Source organism: Phyllobates terribilis, unplaced genomic scaffold (assembly GCF_046119375.1).
Source record: "Phyllobates terribilis strain yellow unplaced genomic scaffold, ASM4611937v1 Scaffold_1__5_contigs__length_1240528914, whole genome shotgun sequence".
NCBI lineage: Eukaryota > Metazoa > Chordata > Amphibia > Anura > Dendrobatidae > Phyllobates > Phyllobates terribilis.
In genome coordinates, this window is record NW_027362761.1 from 984689860 (window position 1) to 984712283 (window position 22424).

Below are 22424 nucleotides of genomic sequence, written 5' to 3' on the forward strand. Positions count from 1 at the left end.
AAGGAGAACTCACCACCTCTCGTGGCAGCCTGTTCCACTCATTGATCACCCTCACTGTCAAAAAGTTTTTTCTAATATCTAATCTGTATCTTCTCCAATTCAGTTTCATCCCATTGCTTCTCATGTTTCCATGTGCAAATGAGAATAATTTACTGTGAAAGCCCTTCAGATATTTGTATCCTCTCAGTCTTCTTTTTTGCAAGCTAAACATTCCCAGATCCTTTAATCGTTCCTAGTAGGACATACTTTGCAGTCCGCTCACCATCCTGGTAGCTCTTCTCCAGTTTTTTAATGTCTTTTTTAAAATGTGGTTCCCTGAACTGGACACAGTATTCCAGATGAGCTCTGACCAAAGAGTAGTAGAGAGAGATAATTACTTTGTGTGATCTAGATTATATGCCTCTCTTAATACATCCCAGAACTGTGTTTGCCTTTTTACTGTTGCATCACACTGTTGACTCATGTGTTGTCTGTGATCTATTAGTATACCCAAGTCTTTTTCACACATGCTGTTGCTTAGCCCTATTCCTCCCATTCTGTAGATGTAATTTTCATTTTTCTTGCCCAGATGTGAAATCTTGCGTTTTTCCCTGTTAAATACCATTCTACCATTGTACTGGTCTGTGGTCCACAATGCCAGGACCTTGGTTTGAATACTATCTTTCAGCTGACTGGATGGTGCCTCCTATAAATGTGATTGGATGGGATAAGGGAGTAACCCCATACAAAGTTATATGCATGTCGTGGGTGGCTGCCCGATCCTTAGTACACCACCACTGTGGTAACTATGTGTTGCGTTGGGCACAGGCACGTAACAATTTCTCTTACTTTGTGTTGATTGTGTTTACATGTGGTCCATGCCTTAACTTGATTACACATATAATGTACAGTACAGACCAAAAGTTTGGACACACCTTCTCATTTAAAGATTTTTCTGTATTTTCATGACTATGAAAATTGTACATTCACACTGAAGGCATCAAAACTATGAATTAACACATGTGGAATTATATACTTAACAAAAAAGTGTGAAACAACTGAAAATATGTCTTATATTCTAGGTTCTTCAAAGTAGCCACATTTTGCTTTGAAGACAGCTTTGCACACTCTTGGCATTCTCTTGATGAGCTTCAAGAGGTAGTCACCGGAAATCGTCTTCCAACAATTTTGAAGGAGTTCCCAGAGATGCTTAGCACTTGTTGGCCCTTTTGCCTTCACTCTGCGGTCCAGCTCACCCCAAGCTATCTCGATTGGGTTCAGGTCTGGTGACGGTGGAGGCCAGGTCATCTGGCATAGCACCCCATCAGTCTCCTTCTTGGTCAAATAGCCCTTACACAGCCTGGAGGTATGTTTGGGGTCATTGTCCTGTTGAAAAATAAATGATGGTCCAACTAAACGCAAACCAGATGGAATAGCATGCCGCTGCAAGATGCTGTGGTAGCCATGCTGGTTCAGTATGCCTTCAATTTTGAATAAATCCCCAACAGTGTCACCAGCAAAGCACCCCCAAACCATCACACCTCTTCCTCCATGCTTCACGGTGGGAACCAGGCATGTAGAGTCCATCCGTTCACCTTTTCTGCGTCGCACAAAGACACGGTGGTTGGAACCAAAGATCTCAAATTTGGACTCATCAGACCAAAGCACAGATTTCCACTGGTATAATGTCCATTCCTTGTGTTCTTTAGCTCAAGCTCTGCTTGTTGCCTGTCCTTAGCAGTGGTTTCATAGCAGCTATTTTACCACGAAGGCCTGCTGCACAAAGTCTCCTCTTAACAGTTGTTGTAGAGATGTGTCTGTTGCTAGAACTCCATGTGGCATTAACCTGGTATCTAATCTGAGCTGCTGTTAACCTGCGATTTCTGAGGCTGGTGACTCAGATAAACTTATCCTCAGAAGCAGAGGGGACTCTTGGTCTTCCTTTCCTGGGGCGGTCTTCATGTGAGCCAGTTTCTTTGTAGAGCTTGATGGTTTTTGCAACTGCACTTGGGGACACTTTCAAAGTTTTCACAATTTTTAGGACTGACTGACCTTCATTTCTTAAAGTAATGATAGCCACTCGTTTTTCTTTACTTAGAATTTGTATTATGGCAAGAAAAAAGCAGCTAACAGTCTATTCAGTAGGACTATCAGCTGTGTATCCACCAGACTTCTGCACAACACAACTGATGGTCCCAACCCCATTTATAAGGCAAGAAATCCCACTTATTAAACCTGACAGGGCACACCTGTGAAGTGAAAACCATTTCCGGTGACTACCTCTTGAAGCTCATCAAGAGAATGTCAAGAGTGTGCAAAGCAGTCATCAAAGCAAAAGGTGGCTACTTTGAAGAACCTAGAATATAAGACATATTTTCAGTTGTTTCACACTTTTTTGTTAAGTATATAATTCCACATGTGTTAATTCATAGTTTTGATGCCTTCAGTGTGAATATACAATTTTCATAGCCATGAAAATACAGAAAAATCTTTAAATGAGAAGGTGTGTCCAAACTTTTGGTCTGTACTGTATATGATGTGCCATGTCATTTTACACATTTCTATGTCTCAATAAAGAATGTTTCTACATCTGTAGTATTGTCTTAGTCTTACATCTTGTACACTAGTAGTTTTCAAGTAATTTCTTACATCTTTGAATTTATTGCATAATAGGTATGATAGTTTGTCATATGATTAAACCACTTTATTATGCTGATCGTCACGACCCAAAAATCAAACATTGATGACTAACCAATAAAATAGATAATCAATGTTCAAGGAGTTTTCCCATAAGCAAAAGTTCATTTTAATCAATCAATCTTGGAATAATAAGAACTTCCATGTCCCTGGATGGTCAGACACAGCCATTACACAGTACACAGCAGGGGCACATTTGTAAGATTATCTCAGCACAGGAACATTTTATTTAAACACATCCAGTTGTGGAAAGTAATATTATGCCAAGATCTATTGATTAAAATGAAGTTTTGTTCCTAGAAAAACCCCTTTAAAGCTCTATCAAACGCCTTTAAACTGTAATGCTGGGCAACAACTAAATTAGCCAGGAGAATTGAAAAGGCAGACTCAAGAACAAAGACCTAAAAATTGTCTTCAACTGCAACCTTCAGTAGATATCCTGAATAGCCTTTACCATTGCTCAATTTTAACACTTTATAAGGCATAAATCACTCCAGAACGAAATACAGTGCCTAGAATTTCTACCTAACCATATCTTATATTCTTGTCAGTTTCACCTTTTTATGGTTTTTATGGAGTTAAATATCTTGGTTATACTCAACACTCTAATGTCTGAAACACTTTATGTAATACTTTCTGATTCCACCTCCTTGCACAACCTCCTACCTTCCTCCTTGTCATTGATGTGCTATTAGCTATATAAGACATAATTCATCTTTTCTTTCCAAATCTTGCTCTTTAGGAAGAGCAGTGGTAGTTTCTGAGTAAAGAGATTCTAACCATGTTCAAGTAACAGCTTAGAAACAGACAGACAAGAAACTTACCTTCCATATGGAGAAAAAAGACCCTACTGCTTTTGTTCAGTATTTTAAAGAAGCCCTCCCATTAAGCTTTTTAGTCATTAAATGTGTGTATATGTACATCTAATGTAGTGTGTGTGTTAATGATTCACCCGCAGGGCCGTGGGGTACTCGGCAGCCGGGCCTCTGGATGCTGGTGGGGGAATATCACGGTGGCTGACCCGGTCAGTGGCCCAGGGCGGTCACCTAAAAAGGGGGATTATTTTTAGGGGATTTGTAAAGTGTTCGTGACGCCACCTGTGGTGCCTGGTGAGGATCACCAGCGCTGCGACAGTCCTCAGAGGCAGATGTTAGGGCAGCTTATGATGGAACGGCTCCCCACAGGTGGAGCGGGCCTCAGAGCAGCGTAGAGAGTGAGGGTTGCGCTGGGTGTTGTAGTGCAGGGAGGGAAAGATGGCGCAGCTGAAATAATGGACGGAGGCAGTACGGTGCAGTCATCCGAGTCTTTACTCACAGTTTTTATAAAAGTTCCACTGGTGCACTGTACGGGTGCCAGCCTACCACGTCGCACTGCGCTCACCAGGCAGGGGTTCAGTTCTTCCCCAGGCAGATTAGGAGCACCTGACGGAACTCCGCTTTCTTATGTTCCTAGCTAGACCATCTTCACGCTGGGTCTTCTCCCTCCTGCCCTGCGCTTCCCCACTCTCAATCCCAATAGGGTGCTCTGAGGTCCCTCCTGTCTTGCAGGAGTTCCCAGACCTGCTTGACCCTCACGGAGATTAGAATAAGGCTGCGGCAACTGGTCTATGAAAGCCAGAAGCCTCCGGTTTTTCCAGCCGAGACTTGGAGTTACACGACTGGTCCAGGGGCTGGTCCGCTTCTTGCGGCCTACGATCCCTCTGTCTTCTGACAGATTCGGGGCGTACGGGTGCTGTCCCGCACTTGCCGTACCCCCTGGGATCCCTTCTTTAGATCGGAGCCTACTCCTCTGCTCCCCTCCTGGGCCTCTAGGACTGGGCCCTACTTATGGAGCAAAGCTCCTAAAGAGACTCTGCTCCCTGACTGACTTCACCCACTGACTAACTTGCCACCCTAAGATGGCTTCCCTTTTTATACCTCCTTCTATGATGATCTGCTAAACTGCTTCCTCCACCCACACCCACTACTGGTTCCCCCTACCTTTGGGTTCCCCCTACTCCAGCCAGGGACAGGGCTCAGCAGGAAAACACATTGCATGCTGCCCTTCCAGCCGGCCTGGAGCAGTGTAGTGTTGGATGCAGGTGTTGGGGTTCTGGGCAGCACTCCCTCCTTACCTGAGAGGAGATACCACACCTCTGGGTGAGGTGCAGTACCTCTGTAGCGACTGAACCCTCAGGGGTGCCACATTAATATCCTCATCTGCTCCTGCTCTCTCAGCGCCATTCTTCTCCTCTTCTCAGTGACATCACCACTCTGCAGACTCTTCTGATCAGGCTGCACTTTGTGTGACGTGAAGGTGAGCTTTACATTGTAAGTCTATGGAGCATCACAATGAGGTTCCATAGTTTTACATCATAATTAAACCTTTTTTTTTTAAAACCAAATTACACCACAGTCTGGACACCATATTTACAGCCAAACATCCACCATTATAGTTAAGCTATGTTAGTGTCCATGACAATCCTTGGTTCTGACCTTTAAAATTTAGGACGTCAGGGATGAATATCGCTATTTGTCCCTCGTATTGTGTAAATGTTCCGCAATCAATAATTGATTCTATATCTAACTTTGAAAATGCACTCCCTATTGAGCCTCACACCTAAAGTACATCACTTTTTATTTTACTTTTGCTGGCATTTTTTGGTGATTTTTTGGGGGTGTTTGGAGTCCTGTTACCTTATCTTCTGACCCATTCCCATTCATTAGAGGCTTCTTCTGCCCAGGGCAATGAAACACCTTGTCCCGTCCCTGAACTGCATACTTTATTAAAAAAAATTTTTTGTGAACCTGTCTGTATATTCCTTTTTTAACCACAATCTCCATCCACCTAGCCTGATTCACAACCAGAGTCCCTCCTCCCTGCTGTGCTGAATCTCCATCCACTTAGCCTAACTGTCTAGCTCCTTAGTGTCCATTCTTCCTGCTGCTGCTGAATCTCCATCCACCTAGTCGACTGACTAGCACTTCAGTGCCCCTCCAACTTGCTGCTGTGGAATTTCTACCCCAGTAACCTGACAAGCTCATCCGCGTCCCACCTCCCTGCTCCCTAATCTCTACACACCTATCCTGACTGACAAGATTCTCAATGTCTCTCCTCCCTGCGGCTGCTGAACCTCCACCCACCTATCCTGATTAACAAGCTCCTCAGTGTTTCTCCTCCTGCTACTGTTGAGAGCTCACACTGAATATACTTGGAAATTTAATCTTTCAGTATTTAGCTGAACTGGTAAAATACTCATTTGAATTTCAGGATTATATGACCATTTTTCAAAGTAAATACACCATTGTCATCTAGACTGGTCTAGAAGATGAATCTAACAATGTATGCAGTTTGTATTTTAAATCTGGCGACAGATCCATTTAAAGGTGTCAATAAGGTTTCAAAGTTAAATCACTGATTCATCAAGACTCTTTATGGGGGGTGTGTTGCCGTCAGATGCTCCTGATTCATTAAGAGGTGCATTAAGAGGAGCGTCTAACAAGTGACATTTGCCTCCATGCTCCAGGGACTGGAGTAAGATTTTTGGCATAAGAAATGCCACAGTTTATCATGAATTAGGCAAGTTGTTGTGTCCCGCCACCCGTCCCACTCCACCTCTGTCTATTTTTGCAAAGCTGGGGGAAACTGGTGATAAAATGCCAAAGGCAGCACAAAACTTTTCTGACGTAATCGCTGATGAATCGGGGCCATCGTTTTGGGAAGCCAAGTCTAGTAGCTCCATGGCTAATTTGGCTGTAGATACTGAGAATGTAATGTTATCTGTTTTAGAGAAACTTCGTTTAATGCATATATATATATATTGTGTCTGTGACTTACTGTGAAGGAAACCATAAAGGAACATGGATGTTTTGGTATTAGTAACTAGTGTTGAGCCACCCCCGTAGTGTTCGAGTTCGGTTCGGTTCGTCGAACACCCGTGTGTTCGCCGAACTGTTCGTCGAACTGTTCGTCGAACACCTTCGAACACCGTTAAAACCAATGGCAGGCAAACAAAAACACATAGAAACACATAGAAAACACCTTCAAAGGTGTCCAAAAGCTGACAAACTGCTCAGAAGACACAACTAACACATGGAAAAGTGACAAGTACATATAGTCATGCGAAAAGAAAAGAGGTGGAGGAGTAAAAGGAGGGGGAGACACAGATATAGGCATGTCATGCCCTTCTAAAATCCAAAAAGTGAGAAGCCGACTGTCACGGGTGTGTTGCCACGAAGATCGTCACGAGTACACAGCCTGACTTCTCGCAGCTGACTTGTTGGTGCTTTGTGTTTCTCGGCAGTGAGGGAGTTAATTCTCTCTCTCTCTCTGGGCTAGATGAGGTCCAGCCTCGCCCAGCTGCAATCAATACTTCTGTAGTGAGACTCCTTCATATACCTGCTGGTCTGTTTGGGAGGTGTCGGTGAAAGCATTTCATTCAGACTGACAGAGCGGATCGTGGTGTTTGGAGTTGCTGAGATAAGTGTATTTGGAAGTGTTTTTTCCCTTTCCTCGCTTTATCATTTATCTCCTTTCCCGTTGGTGTTCCCTCTGTTGTAGTTGAGAAGTTGTTTGTATGCAAGGTGGTTTTGGTTTTTCCCTTGTACTGTCTCGTTCGTCTAAATACTGTGTTTGGGCATATTATTTCTTGTTCCCTTTGGTTGTGATTGGGGTCCTTCTCAGGACTAGATTACTGAGGTGCAGGGATCTTCAGGAGGTAGGGGTTACGCTGGCGGCCTGGACCTCTGTACCTTTAACAGTACCTCCAGGTTGAGGGATTAGTCAGGGCCCCAGCTTAGGGTCAGCTTAGGCCCCCTACCTCCAGTATACAGAGACAGCGTGACACCGACACGTTCAGTCTGCTCCTGCCCGTGCCACCTCCGCGTCGCCGGGTTTGTGCCAGAGCCGCGGTGAACCCTGACGGCCAGCCCCCCTCTCCCAATACTGGTGCCTGTCCGCTGGTGGGTCGAGCGAGCCCCCCTGTGGTGGAGGCAGCTCTAAGCTTTTTAATTTAAATTGTCTCTCTAATTTGAATGAATACACTTTAAATCCATTTACAAGGATCTATTGGAGGGCAAGTCTCATGCCAGCAGCCGCGTAATTCCAGCTCCAGTAGCGTCCACTAAAGCTGCTGCAGTTAAAAAGCTTTTATAAGGATCGAGCTCGGCTGTCCACCGCAAGGCATCCTACTGCCAGTCCCAGCCCCTATGCCTTGGGGTGCCTCCTGATGCTCTTCACTGAGTATCCCGTGGTCCCGAAGCATTTCCTTTGAAAAAATTAAGTGTCCAAACTACAGGTGGTGTAGCTTGCTTAACAGCCGGGATAATCCGCTGACTAGCAGACACTGCTACTAGGCACAAAGTATTTCCTGGGCTAGATGCAGTTAAAAATTTGTAATTAGATACTCTCGTTGGATGCTGAGAAAGCATTCCATAGAGTCTCCTGGCACGCCATATATGATTCTCTTAAAAAGCTTGGGGTAGGGGTCTAGGTGACCCTTTTATAGCCAAAATCACGGCCCTGTATCGCAATACGTCACCTAGGCTGAAGATAAATGGAACTGTAGCACCCTGAGGGCTCGGTTGCTACAGAGGTATTGCACCTCACCCAGAGGTGTGATATCTCACTCTCAGGTAAGGATGTAGTGTGGATCAGGACCCGACACCTGCATGCATTACACCACATTGCCGTGGGGCAGGGCGACCAATATGCCCCTGAGATGGGCACGACAGTCCCTGTCCCTGGCTGGAGTGGGGGGAGGGAACACTGAGGAAGGGGAACCCTGTAGTGCAGGAGCAGGGAGGAAGCAGTTCCTGGGTGCATTGAGAAGGGAGTATAAAAGGTGGGCACCATCTTAGTTCAGTGCAGAGAAGTCTGAGCAGAAGTGGCAGGGAGCAGGGGCTCTGCATGAGCTCTGCTCCGGAGGCGGGCCTAGTAACAGAGGCCCAGGCCTGGAAGAGGGAGAAGGAAGGAAGAGGAGCGGAGAAGGCTCCAGGAACGAGGAACGAAGGGATCCCAGGGGTGCGGACGGGCGAGTCGCCACCGCACGCCCGAATCCACCTGCGTGGAGGGGTCAGGCCAAAGGGGGAGACCGGTCCCTGAAACTAGTGGAGGCAGGAAACGACCCTCAGCTAGAAACAGGAGGCTGTGACATTTTATGTGGCGCAGCCCCTCGCTACACCCGCTAGGAAGGCACCACATAGGGTCAGGGAAACTGGCGCCAAGTTTACCAAGAGGAGGCCCGAGGCAGCCGGACAGAAGGGTTGGTAAGAAAGGCCAGACAAAGGACACACAAAGGGGGTCCTGTGAAGCGCTCCAAAGTTATCTGGGAGTTGTCTGAGCCCCTCACCTGGTGAGCACAGTACGACGTGGGCAGCCGTTACCTGCAGACGTGGTCTGGATAATAAGAACTGTGAGTAAAGGCCCTGGACTGCATCACTGACTCCGTGTCGTTACTGCTGCTGCCCTGCACCATCACCCCCATCCTCCGCATACACTGCCCTGAGGCTATACTCCTCCCGTGGGGAGTTATGCTACGCTCTGCTGCACCCACAAGACCAGCCTCAGCGGTCTGCCCTGGAGCGGCGGTTCACTCTGACCGCAATCCACGGGTGGCATAGTCGGACATTTAAACATCAAAACCACATAAATAGTTCCGCCACTGGTTTGACCGCCCTGAGCCACGGAACCGGGTCGCCGCCACGGAGACTACAACCACCAGCATCCACCAAAAAGGGTCCGGCTCCGGGTGTCCCAAGGCCCAGGGGGCGCGTCAGAACATTTTCATCACCTTTCACAATCACCAATGGGACAAGGCAGGGATGTTCTCTGTCCCCTCTCTTATACATCCTAGTGACGGAGCACCTGCTCTCATCAATTCGCCATAACCCCAATATTAGGTGGATTGAGGTGGGAGGCACCGAGTACAAGTGCTCTCTATTTGCTGATGATGTCCTAGTATATATCACTCAATCACATATATCCATCCATGCTGTTATGGCTGAAATAGATCACTTTGTTACATGGTCAAATTTTAAAATCAATGCAGCGAAGTCTGAGGCCCTCGATGTCTCCCTCCCCAAATCCATATAGGATTCCATCCAGTCCAACTTTCCCTTTGCCTGGCCCTCACAGGGTATCAAATACTTAGGAATTCCTATTCATAGAGACCTCTCCCATCTATGTTATCTTAATTTTGGGCCCTTTATTGAACAACTCCATACAGACCACGGTTGGCAAGTTAGAACTGTAAGATTCACTACGTGAACCACTGGTGTTTTGTGGAAAAGCACATGTACACTGTGTTCCAAATTATTATGCAAAAAGTGTTTAGGAGTGATAAGGGAAGAATTTGTTTGTTTGTCAGTTAAACTCATTGATGGTGATGTGTGTCAGGGCTCTTTATATCACTGTAAGCAATTGCAGACACCTGTGCTAATTAGTTTGGCAGGTGTGTCCAATGAAAGGCAAGACTACTTAAGAAGGCTGTCTCACATTATTAAGCAGCCTACATTTTCTGCCAAAATGGGAAAGAAAAAGGATGTGTCGGCTGCTGAGAAGCAACAAATTGTGGAGTGTTTAGGTCAAGGCATGACTACAATCAACATTGTGCGATGATCAGGATGAAGTGTCTTGGCAATCAAGAAGTATGTAGCTGATTCACAGTACACACGTGTGCGTGCTGATAAGGGCAAATTGAGGACTCTTTCCTACAGGCAATTACGTCAGGTTGAAAGAGCAGCGGCAAAAAAGCCTTGTCATAGCAGCAGACAAGTTTTTGAAGCTGCTGGTGCCTCCAACGTCCCCCGAACAACAAGATGCAGGGTCCTTCAGAGGTTTGCAGCTGTGCATACGCCATCCTGTCGACCTCCTCTATCCACTTCACACAAGCAGAAATGGCTCCAGTGGGCCAAACATTACATGAAGACTGATTTCAAAACTGTTTTGTTCACGGATGAGTGCCGTGCAGCGCTCGATGGTCCAGATGGATGGAGTGGAGGATGGCTGGTTGATGGACACCCCACGCAAACACGGCTACAGCGCCAACAAGGAGGAGGTGGAGTAATGTTTTGGGCTGGAATCATGGGGAGAGAGATTGTCGGCCCCTTTAGGATCCCTGAAGGCGCTAAAGATGAACTCCATAATGTATGTGGATTTTCTCAAACAGCACTTCCTGCCATGGTTCAAGAAGAAGAACCGTGTATTTCACAGCAAGATCATTTTTTTGCATGATAACGCACCATCTCATGCTGCACATAAAACATCTGCATCTCTGGCTGATATGGGCATAAAAGGGGACAAACTTATGGTGTGACCCCCATGCTCCCCTGACTTCTACCCCATTCAGAACCTTTGGAGCATCATTAAAAGGAGTGTCTATGATGGCGGGAGGCAGTTCACATCTAAGCAACAGCTCTGGGAGGGTATTCTGTCCTCATGCAAAACAATTGAAGCAGAAACCATCCAAAACCTGACAAATTCAATGGACGAGAGAGTTCAGAAGCTCCTTTCGAACAAGGGGTCCTATGTGAAAATGTAACATCACCTAGAATAAAGTTTTGAGTTGAAAACTGTTTGATTTCAGTTTCTAACAACCTGCTAATGCTTAGAATTTCAAAAATGACCATTTTTTTGGTCTTTATTAAAATGAAAAGGTTGATCGAAAAGTTTGGGGGATCTAAGAGTGTGGCAACCCAGTAGTCATGATTACTTCGAATTCTGACAATATGAGGGTCATGCTGCAGGTAGTGCAGCAAGAAGGCACTTATGTGTCTTGCGCATCTCGGAGCCCCAAAATTATTTTCCGGGCTAGATGCAGCTAAAAATTATTATTAATTTTAAATCTGGTGAAGCTTTAGTATAGATGGCCTAATAGGATCAGTGCTGCACACTGCTACAAAGCCCAAATTATTTTCCAGTCAAGATACAGATAAACATGATTAGTAATTTTAAATCTGGTGGAGCTTATTATAGATGGCCTAATAGAATCAGTGCTGCACACTGCTACAAAGCCCAAATTATTTTCCAGCCAAGATACAGATAAACATGATTAGTAATTTGAAAGCTTAAAACGGTTGGTAGGGTGATTTTAACCAATCATCAAGCTTTTACTCTCCCCAGGATGACACAGGGGTAGAAAAGTCGTTTCGGATCCATGATTTGTTCATCTTTATGAACGTGAGTCTGTCTACATTATCAGTGGAGAGCCGCGTGCGCTTATCTGTCAGCACACCACCAGCAGCGCTGAACACACGTTCAGACAGAACGCTGGCTGCGGGGCATGACAAGATCTCCAAGGCGTAAGTGGCTAGCTCCGGCCATTTATCCAGATTGGAAGCCCAAAAAGAGCAAGGGTCCAGTGACACAGTCATTGCTTCAATGTTTACTTGGAGATACTCCTGTACCATCGTCTCTAGGTGTTGACTATGTGTCAGACTTCTTGTCTCCTGTGGCCTTGCAAAGGATGGGCTAAAAAAGTGGTGAAATGATTCCGCAAAATTGATGTTACCAGCAGATACTGTGGTTCTGTTACGGTTTGAGTGCTGAACACTTGACGGTCCCACGGTTGGCAAGTTGGAACTGTGAGATTCACTACGTGCACCACTGGTATTTTGTGGAAAAGCACATGTAAGATTCTGCAACAGTCTCTGCTGATACTCCTGCATGCGTGCATCCCTTTCTATGGCAGGAATAATTTCTGAAAATTTACTTTTGTACCGGGGATCTAACAGTGTGGCAACCCAGTAGTCAGGATTATTTCTAATTCTCACAATTCGAGGGTCATGTTGCAGGTAGTGCAGCAAGAAGGCACTCATGTGTGTTGCGCATCCAGGAGCACCAAGTCCCTGTTGTGTTGGTGGCGAGGTAACAATCATGCTTCCTTCCTCTGTCCTCTCCCCCCAACCTCGCACAACAGAAATGTGATCAAGGTCTCCCTCATCTGATGAGTCTTCCATCAGTTCGTCCTCCACTTCTTCCTGGGCTCCTGCACCTTCCTCACTAGTTTGGCTGCTACCATGCGCCCTGGTAAAACCATCTCCCCCACCCTCACATGCCTGCCGCCTTGGTGCTGCCGACCGTCTGGACCTTGCAGATGTTAGCCCTTCCGCATACAACTCCTCCTCCTCTACTTCCTCCACCTCCTCTTGTGCCACCACCTGACTCCGAATTCTGTTTAACATGTGCTCCAGCATGTAAATCACCGAAATAGTCATGCTGATAATGGCATCGTCAGCACTAAACATCTTCGTCGCCATTTCAAAACTGTGCAGAAGGGTGCATAGGTCCCTGATCTGAGACCACTCCTCCAGCGTGACTTGCCCCACCTCTGGATCTCGTTGGCCCAGGCTATACGTCAGAACGTATTGCACCAGGGCTTGTCGGTGCTGCCACAGTCGCTGCAACATGTGCAGAGTTGAATTCCACCGGGTAGGCACATCGCATTTTAGCCGGTGAAGTGGCAGGCCCAACGACTTCTGTAGAGATGTAAGTCGCTGAGCTGCGGGATGCGAACGGCGGAAGTGAGCACACAGCGACCGTGCCCTCTGCAGAAGGCCATCTAGTCTGGGATAGTGGGCTAAAAATTGCTGGACAACCAGGTTCAACACGTGAGCCATACAAGGCACGTGTGTGACATTGCCCCGGCGAAGGGCCGCACCCAGGTTTGCAGCATTGTCGCACACGGCCTTCCCTGGTTTCAGGTCCAGTGGAGACAACCATTCATGAAATTGGTTCTCCAGAGCTGACCACAACTCCTCAGCTGTGTGACTCACATTTCCCAGACATTTCAATGTAAAAACCGCCTGATGACGTTGAGCCCTACTGCCAGCATAGTAAGGAGGTGTGCAGGATCCCTTTTGAGCAGTTAGAAAGCTTGTGGCATGACCAGACAGGCTTTGGGTGCAGGTGGAAGACCGAGAGGAGGTTGAGGAGGCAGAAGCAGTGGAGGAACTTTGACATAAAGAGGATTGACGCACAACTCGTGGGGACGGCAAGACTTGGACAGCAGCCCCTTGTCCTGCTGTCACCATAGTTAACCAGTGCCCAGTCAGCGACATGTAACGCCCCTGTCCATGCCTACTCGTCCAAGTGTCTGTGGTGAAATGCACCCTGTCACACACAGAGTTTCTCAAAGAAGCGGTGATGTTGTGTGCGACATGCTGGTGGAGCGCAGGCACACCTTTCTTTGAGAAGTAGTGCCGACTGGGCATCTGGTACTGGGGCACTGCGACGGACATAAGGTCTCGAAAATCCTCTGTGTCCACCAGGCGGAAAGGCAGCATTTCTGTAGCCAAGAGCTTGCAGATGGTGAAATTCAACCTCTTAGCTTTCTCATGGCTAGGAGGAAATGGTCTTTTACTTGTCCACATCTGAGGGACCGAGGGCTGGCTATTGTGCTTAGACGGGGTTGATAAGGGTGTCCCCGGCAAACTGCCGGTCTGTGAGGAAGATGCAGGCGGACATGTTAGGTTGCCTTGATCCAAAGGTGGTGCTATCGATGTCGGACAGCGCTCAACACCAGCTGGTGTTACCACCTCCAAAGAAAATGATGACCTGCCAATCACGCTGGCTGTTGCGGGTAAAGAGGTGGCAGGTCTGCGCCCCAAAACAGGTGTGACTGCTGTCCCCCCAGTCACAGAGGATGAAGAGGCCGCGGATGCACAAGATATGGCAGACAGTGGTTGGCCCGGCCGGCTAGGCCGCATTGTAGCACACTGAGCTTCCCACTGCAACTTATGCTTCATGTCCATGTTCCGGTTCATGCATGAAGTACTCAAACTATGTATTTTTTGGCCTCTACTTAGCTTTTGCTGACAAATGTTACAGATAACACGAGTTGGGTCATCATTATCGATCTGAAAAAATGCCCAGGCTATGCAAGGCTTAGCACCTATGCGACCTGAAGAGCCACCACGACTTGTGGTGAGAGGCAGAGTTGTGTTTGAGGATGCAGTTGTTGACGTGCTTCCAGTACTACGTCTCTGTCCAGGAAGGCGCAACCTCACCTCGTCGTCACTAGCATATTCCTCCACCTCCTCTGCTGACCTCATCTCTTGGCTGACTGTGGGTTGACAGTAAGTGGGATCCCCAACCTCATCATCATCACCCTGTGCGTTATCACACCCGTCGTCCTCAGAGCCAACCTGTTCCTGCCCTGACAAAAAACTAAAGTTGTCGCTCCAATCAGGTATTTGAGTCTTATCATCGTCTTCCTCATTGTCTCCACCAACAGGAGTTACAGTTTGGGAATGAGGGTCTACATTATGGTCAGAACCTTCTGCGTCTGGTCCTGGATCCGACTCATAAAGATTCTGGGCATCAGTGCAGATCATTTCCTCGTCTGGATTCACAGAAGCGCTGGAGTCGACCTCTGATTCCCAGGCTATAGTATGAGTAAACAGCTCTGCAGACTCAACCATCTGTTCTACCTCATACTCAGACGGGCAGCTGGAGATTTGGGAGCTGTGAGGAAGCAAGTGCGATTGGGGTGACACCTTTGAGGACTGGAGTATTTGTGATGTTGAAGTTGATGTGGAGGAGAGCCCACTTAAAGGAGCACTTGATATCCGTTGAAGCACCTGCTGTTTTTGTGCCTCATCTGGAATTTGTAGCGATTGGCGTGGCCATAAGAAAGGGATCTTATCACATTGTCCGCTAAAAGAAGTAGACATTTTAGTTTGGCTGGAAGATGGTCTTTCTTCTGCAGATGTTACTGTTGCTTTAACACCTACCCCACGGACACAACCTTTTTTCCCCTTCCCAACACGCCTATTCCCCTTTCCACCAGCAGCAGGCCTTTTTCCACTCATTTTGCTGGTTAACTAATTCACAACTCTGGAGTTGTTTGCACAAAAAAACAATGGATGGGAACCGAGCAGAGCTGAGTGGCCAAACTGTGGTACTAGGCCAAAACTATTGGCTGGGTTAGATGCAGAAAAAAATTATATTCAATTTGCAACCTGATGGAGGTCAGTATAGATGGACTAATAGAACAAGTCCCACACACAGCTAGAAGCCCAAATATTTTTTCAGAGGTAGATGCAGAAAAATTTTTTATTCAGTTTGCAACCTGATGGAGGTCTGTATAGATGGATTAATAGAACAAGTCCCACACACAGCTACAAGTCCAATATTTTTTCAGAGGTAGATGCAGAAAAAAAATATATTCAGTTTGCAACCTGATGGAGGTCAGTATAGATGGACTAATAGAGAAAGTCCCACACACTGCTAGAAGGCCAAATATTTTTTCAGAGCTAGATACAGACAAAAAATTATTTTGAATTTGCAACCTGATGGAGGTCAGTATAGGTGGACTAATAGAACAAGTCCCACACACTGCTAGAAGGCCAAATATTTTTTCAGAGCTAGATGCAGAAAAAAATTATATTCAGTTTGCAACCTGATGGAGGTCTGTATAGATGGATTAATAGAACAAGTCCCACACACAGCTAGAAGCCCAAATATTTTTTCAGAGGTAGATGCAGATAAAAATTATTTTTAATTTGCAACCTGATGGAGGTCAGTATAGATGGACTAATAGAGAAAGTCCCACACACTGCTAGAAGGCCAAATATTTTTTCAGAGGTAGATGCAGAAAAAAAATATATTCAGTTTGCAACCTGATGGAGGTCAGTATAGATGGACTAATAGAGAAAATCCCACACACTGCTAGAAGGCCAAATATTTTTTCAGAGCTAGATGCAGACAAAAAATTATTTTGAATTTGCAACCTGATGGAGGTCAGTATAGGTGGACTAATAGAACAAGTCCCACACACTGCTAGAAGACCAAATATTTTTTCAGAGGTAGATGCAGAAAAAAAATATATTCAGTTTGCAACCTGATGGAGGTCAGTATAGATGGACTAATAGAGAAAGTTCCACACACTGCTAGAAGGCCACATATTTTTTCAGAGGTAGATGCAGAAAAAAATATATTCAGTTTGCAACCTGATGGAGGTCTGTATAGATGGATTAATAGAACAAGTCCCACACACAGCTAGAAGCCCAATATTTTTTCAGAGGTAGATGCAGAAAAAAATATATTCAGTTTGCAACCTGATGGAGGTCAGTATAGATGGACTAATACAACAAGTCCCACACACAGCTAGAAGCCCAATATTTTTTCAGAGGTAGATGCAGAAAAAAATATATTCAGTTTGCAACCTGATGGAGGTCTGTATAGATGGATTAATAGAACAAGTCCCACACACAGCTAGAAGCCCAATATTTTTTCAGAGGTAGATGCAGAAAAAAATATATTCAGTTTGCAACCTGATGGAGGTCAGTATAGATGGACTAATACAACAAGTCCCACACACAGCTAGAAGCCCAATATTTTTTCAGAGCTAGATGCAGAAAAAAATTATATTCAATTTGCAACCTGATGGAGGTCAGTATAGATGGACTAATAGAATGATGCTATGCCCAAAAGATTTTACTTCACTAGGTGCAGTAAAAAAATTGGTATTCTATACACAGGTGGTATATCTTGCAACACAGATAGGCTACTCCACTGACTAACACACTCTGCAAAAGGCCAAAAAGGATTAGCTTTGAAAAAAACTTGCACAGCACTGGCACAGACCTGCCTGGCAAAAACTGATAGGAACTCATGTAACCTAGTCCTGAAAAGGACTCCAATTACAATTAGTCTTTACTCCCACAATCTATCTATTTAAGAGCACAGACCTGCCTGATAAAAGTCGTAGGAAATGCTGTAACCTAGTCCTTAAAAGGACTGCAATCACAACTATTCCCTACTCCCAAGCTATCTGTAGATTTGTGCGAAAATTGGCTTGAAATTAACAAGGTATAGCGCACACAGCAACAGCGGTGCCGTCTAACACGCAGCTGCAGCAGTGAGAAAATGGTGGCGATGGGGAAAATGGCTTGGTCTTATAGGGCAAGGACATGTGACATACACTGCCAATGACACATGCCCTTGCTTGTGTGAAAAAAAGCACTTCGCTCCGTGTGTGCGCTGCTGATAGGCTGACAGATTGCACCTCCCCACTGTAAATGCGGGAAAGAGAAAAAAAAAATGGAGATCTTCATTGTTCCTGCAGAGATCCATCCCCTGCCCCTCCCCCCACCCCGCTGTACACTCAAACTGCGTATTAACATTAATTTTCATCATTACTGAGAAAAAATCCAGTTATGATTTTGGTGCACGAACAGTTATCGAACATAACCTCGAACAGCCGAATTTTTCTCAAATTGTTCATGTTCGCCGACCGGCTCGAACACCGCCCAAAACAGCTCGAATTTGAGATTGGCGAACAGTTCGAGTAGAACAACGCTCATCTCTATTAGTAACTTACATGTGACGGAGGCTCTGCACTGAATATAAATCAGGGCAACAGATGGGAGTGATATGTATCTCTGCTTTATACACAGCACGAGCAATTGTCAGTCTGACCTGTGATACAGATGGAGGACCGCGGAATTAGCTAATTAACAGCTTTGAATAAAATGTGCAAGTTTATCACTGCGTTTCTATTATTACTTAGTAATATTACTACGCATGATTTTCCGAAGAAAAGGACCTCATTCTCCTATTCTATCTTATGGACTGACAGAAACAGTTGCACTGATGATGATATATTTTTTTTAAAGAAATCTGCATAAAAAGTAATATTGGGAGCTTGAATGCCCCATAGCCAAATTCTCAAGTTTTAGCTGGTGACAAATATCTGACAAGCAATGAAGCTCCCTCTAGTGAACAATTCCCAAAGTGCATCATAACAAAACTATAATTAAGTGATCAGTGCACGAGATACTACAGGAGCCAGCAGAATATATTACAACTGAAATTCACAATGCTACTGCTTCTCTCTCATTAATCTCTGGTCCTCTCCATGCTGTTTAACTGTGCAGCCAAAGCCAAAAGCACATGCTCTCAATAGAAAAGTGCCAATTGTTCTCTAGGTATTTGGCCTTACTCAGTAACACGAGGAAATCCTAATAATTCCCCTGGAGTGACTTGTGGCCTTCATCTTCCGTATAGTGCTCCCAGGAAGGAAGCAGGAGAGAATATAAAGGAACAATCTCCTGGTCATCACCTTACAATTACAGTCACAGAGACATAAAGGCATAGAAGGGATTTCTAATCTATCAGGATATACGGCTGGACAACTGACTTACATCTGAGAATGCCTGATAGGACAATATATGTATAGAAAATATAAATGTAGCAAATTCCAAAATTTATTTTAACTCATTTAATACAATGTGCTGTCTCTGCCTCAAAATAGCTGAGACTTGATTTTTTTTTACAATTTTTTAAAAGTTGTCAAAAAATAGAATCAATGATATAATAGAAAGCAGAAATAGACATTATTGAATGTAGATAGTTTCTCCTCACTTGCATTAGATGGGCACTATAGGTGCAGGAACTTCCTTTCTCACACTACCTAGCATGAACTCTGCTGCCAATGCCCTTGCCTAACTGCAACTGCAAATCCATCTTCTGGTTATGCCTATATGCTAATTGATAGGTAGGGGGAGAGAGGCAAAGTTTTTCCCTCATTTCTCATAATCAAACTCAGTTTCTTTGTTCCTGGAGAGGGATTACACTTGACAACAGGCAGCGCACAGCTCTTTACATGCAAGGTTGACAACTAGTGACTAGGGATGAGCGGACCTGTGGAAGTTCAGGTTCGTCGGGTTTGACCGAACTTTAGATCAAAGTTCGGTTTGGGTACCAAAGTACAGGGGCCACAACAGGAGATAAACTTGAGACAATGTCATGTCTTATATACTTTGTGACATATGCATTAATACAATCACACAACAAGAGAAACCTAGACACAGTCCCACAGTACCCAAACTTGAACCTGAACTCAAACCCCATAAAAATCAATAGGGACCCGGACTTTGGAGCTGGAATCTCTCTCTCTTCACTGAACTGTAAAACTTCCAGGAGAATTCCATGTTTGGACTTCAGTTCCTGATTCTAGGTGTCCGATATGAACCCCGAACTTTACAGTTCGGTTCGCTCATCTCTACTAGTGACCAACAATCTCTAATGACTTTTTTTTATACAGAATGGTATGCAGATTGACTATTACATTATCTATAAAAGCAGATCCAGCTGGCTGAAAGTACAAGAGACATTTTAAAGATCTCTGTAACTAGTTTTTTTTTTGCAAAATTTAGGTTCCAGTGAATAGTTTTGACTTCTATACCCCATAAAGAGACACAGAGACAAGTTCTCCGCTCAATAGATATCCAAACTTTTATTAGACATGGCTCAGTATAGTGTTTCCAAGAGTAGTATGTAACTTATATCATTGATTTATTCATGATCACCTGTATATTATTATTAAATAAATACCACAGCACCAGTCTCCATTGAAGGACCTATAATCAACCTCTGAATCAAAAAAGTAAGCTCTCTTTCCCATTGAGCCACCCATATCCACTAACATCACCCATAGGCACAGACAGCTATCATAATAGAATATCGGCCATGGACTAATTGAAATACAAACAAGACGCAAGATAAAAGCATAATAAGCAAATATCTTGCAGTATATAAATAGTAATAGTACATGTAAATAACATAGGGTACTTTATGTTAATTTTGATCAAAAAATGTATAAATCATCCCACCACGTCACAGTGACTCTATTCAGGACATGTCCATTAGCCGAGTCTCAGTCCTTCTCATCCCTTATCCACATGTACGTCACGTCACTTGTCAAATGGTAAGGTTTTAATACTAGAGGTTAGGACTATCCTGATTAGGGTCACTGTGACGTGGTTATACATTTTTTTGATCAAAGTTATGTTATCTAAGCACTCTTTATTATTTTCATGCATTATTGCTACTTATTTATTTACTGAAAGGTATTTGCGCTTTTGTTTTTATCTTAGGTTTTGTTTTTTAGTGGCTGGAGTGTGAACATGCTCCTATACCCTGCATGCACACCAACTTTTATTCCTGATCATCACTTCAGGTTTTTAATTGAAATACAAGTAGATGGAGAATATCTAAAAGCATTTTACACTTTATGTTTTCGCACACAATTAAAATCAAATTACGCAACCCACATCGAAAATTAGAATGTAAATATCTAATTTACTCACCAACCTGAAGTTGGTTGGAGCACAGGGCAATGGAACCAAAGAAGATCTTCAGCATCAAAATGTTGGTTGAAATCTTGACTTGTCTTTATTAAATTTTCACAAATCAAATATGATCTGAACAAAGACACAGAAGTACATTAATTGACACATTTGGGATTGCAGGTGATCCTGAATCATAGCATCTTTAATAAGGTTTAATTCAAAATTAACAAACGTTCTGCTTTTACAATAAACCAAATAATAATTTAAATAACTAAACATAATTAATATAATAAATGCTTTCTCCAAATTCAACACAAAATGCCACTACTATCGCAGTGTCAGAATTATTTAACCTCTTCATGGAAAGCATATTTAGTACAAAGTAGATAACCATTTGACTGTTATAATCTGTCACAAACATGATGCCCGGCCAGAAATCAACCTCTTGAAGTGTTCCTGAGGAATCTTAGCCTATTTTTCATGGGCAATGTTCACTAACAATCTTGGGTGTACATGGTGTAATCACCTTCAAAGATTTTCTATTGTTTTCAAGTCAGGAGACTGTGACGGCTACTCTTGAATCTTCCTGAATCTTCCAGGACTTCTGAATCCAAGCAGAGGTGACTTTGATGTACTCTTGGGATCATAGCCCTGTTGGAAAGTTCAATGACTCCCAAGCTGCAACAGAAGGCAAGATGTTTTGATTTAGGATTTCCTTCTAGCATGTTGTAATTTGAATCCATCTTGCCCTACAAACACTGCAGGATTCCAGTGTCAGAGAAAGCAAAGCAGCCCCAGAACATCATGGAGCCATTGCCATGCTTCACTGTAGGCAGGGTGTTCTTTTCAGCAAATGCTTTCTTCCTCCTCTAGTTTCATCTCTCTACAAAACCTAATCCCAAAACTGTTGCGGTTATTTTATATGGTTTTGAGCATACTGGAGAAAATGCCTTGTTCTGCTGGGTCATCACAGGTGAATGTCTGTAGTTTGTTGATGAAGACCTTTACCAATTAGTATATGAGCCTTACTCTGAAAACAGAATCCTCAGTGTCTGCTTCCAGCAAATCTTACTGCATTTTTTTTTTAAGTCACTCCACGGTTTTTAGTCATTTGCCACCAGACAATGATTGCTTTCTCTTTCTGTCATGTCCAAGTATTGTAGCCAGTGATCCTTTAAAAGGGTTGTCAAGGAAAAATTACAATTTTACCATTAACTTGGTAAATAAAAACAACAACAAACAAAGCTTGATTCGCAAAACATCACTTACAAAGATTCAGCGCAGGCAGTTCTAATGTCTGCAACAACACTGGCAGGAAGTCGACACAGTTCAAAGTGGCAACAGGGCCACTGAGATCTATGATTGGCTGCTGCAGTGAGGTGTCTTCAGCAGTGTGTCATCGCTGATGTCACTGATGACATGTTGTTGAAGACATCTGATCCCAACCAATCACAGGGCCCAACAGTCCTGCTGTGGCTTTGAATGGTGACGACTTCCTGACAGTTTAAATAGAGACCATGAGGTGGCTTGAGCAGAACCTTGGTAAGTGCTGGGAGGGGAGTATAGTATAACTTTTTTCTTTATTAATTTACCGGAAAACACCTTTATCTTTGACTTTGCAAACTATGCTTCCTAGTGCATTTCTAAAAACATTTGATGCCTTTTCCTTGTTTGTGCCAGGCAATGATCTCTTCT

General features: G+C 44.3%; 1 protein-coding gene across 16 annotated transcripts in view; it reads right to left on the bottom strand.

Moving 5' to 3' along the window:
- The window catches only part of TENM3 (teneurin transmembrane protein 3), a 1704102-nt gene that overhangs the window by 1269233 nt on the left and 412445 nt on the right, over nucleotides 1–22424 (bottom strand). For 14 of the 16 annotated variants that reach the window (XM_073643479.1, XM_073643470.1, XM_073643443.1 and 11 more), the window contains exon 3: nucleotides 20748–20861. The exons of 1 other annotated variant lie outside the window; for it this stretch is intronic. The gene's annotated coding sequence lies outside the window, so the exon portion shown is untranslated. The remainder of the gene's footprint in view (nucleotides 1–20747; nucleotides 20862–22424) is intronic. One more of the 16 variants, XM_073643362.1, reaches the window with a different exon arrangement.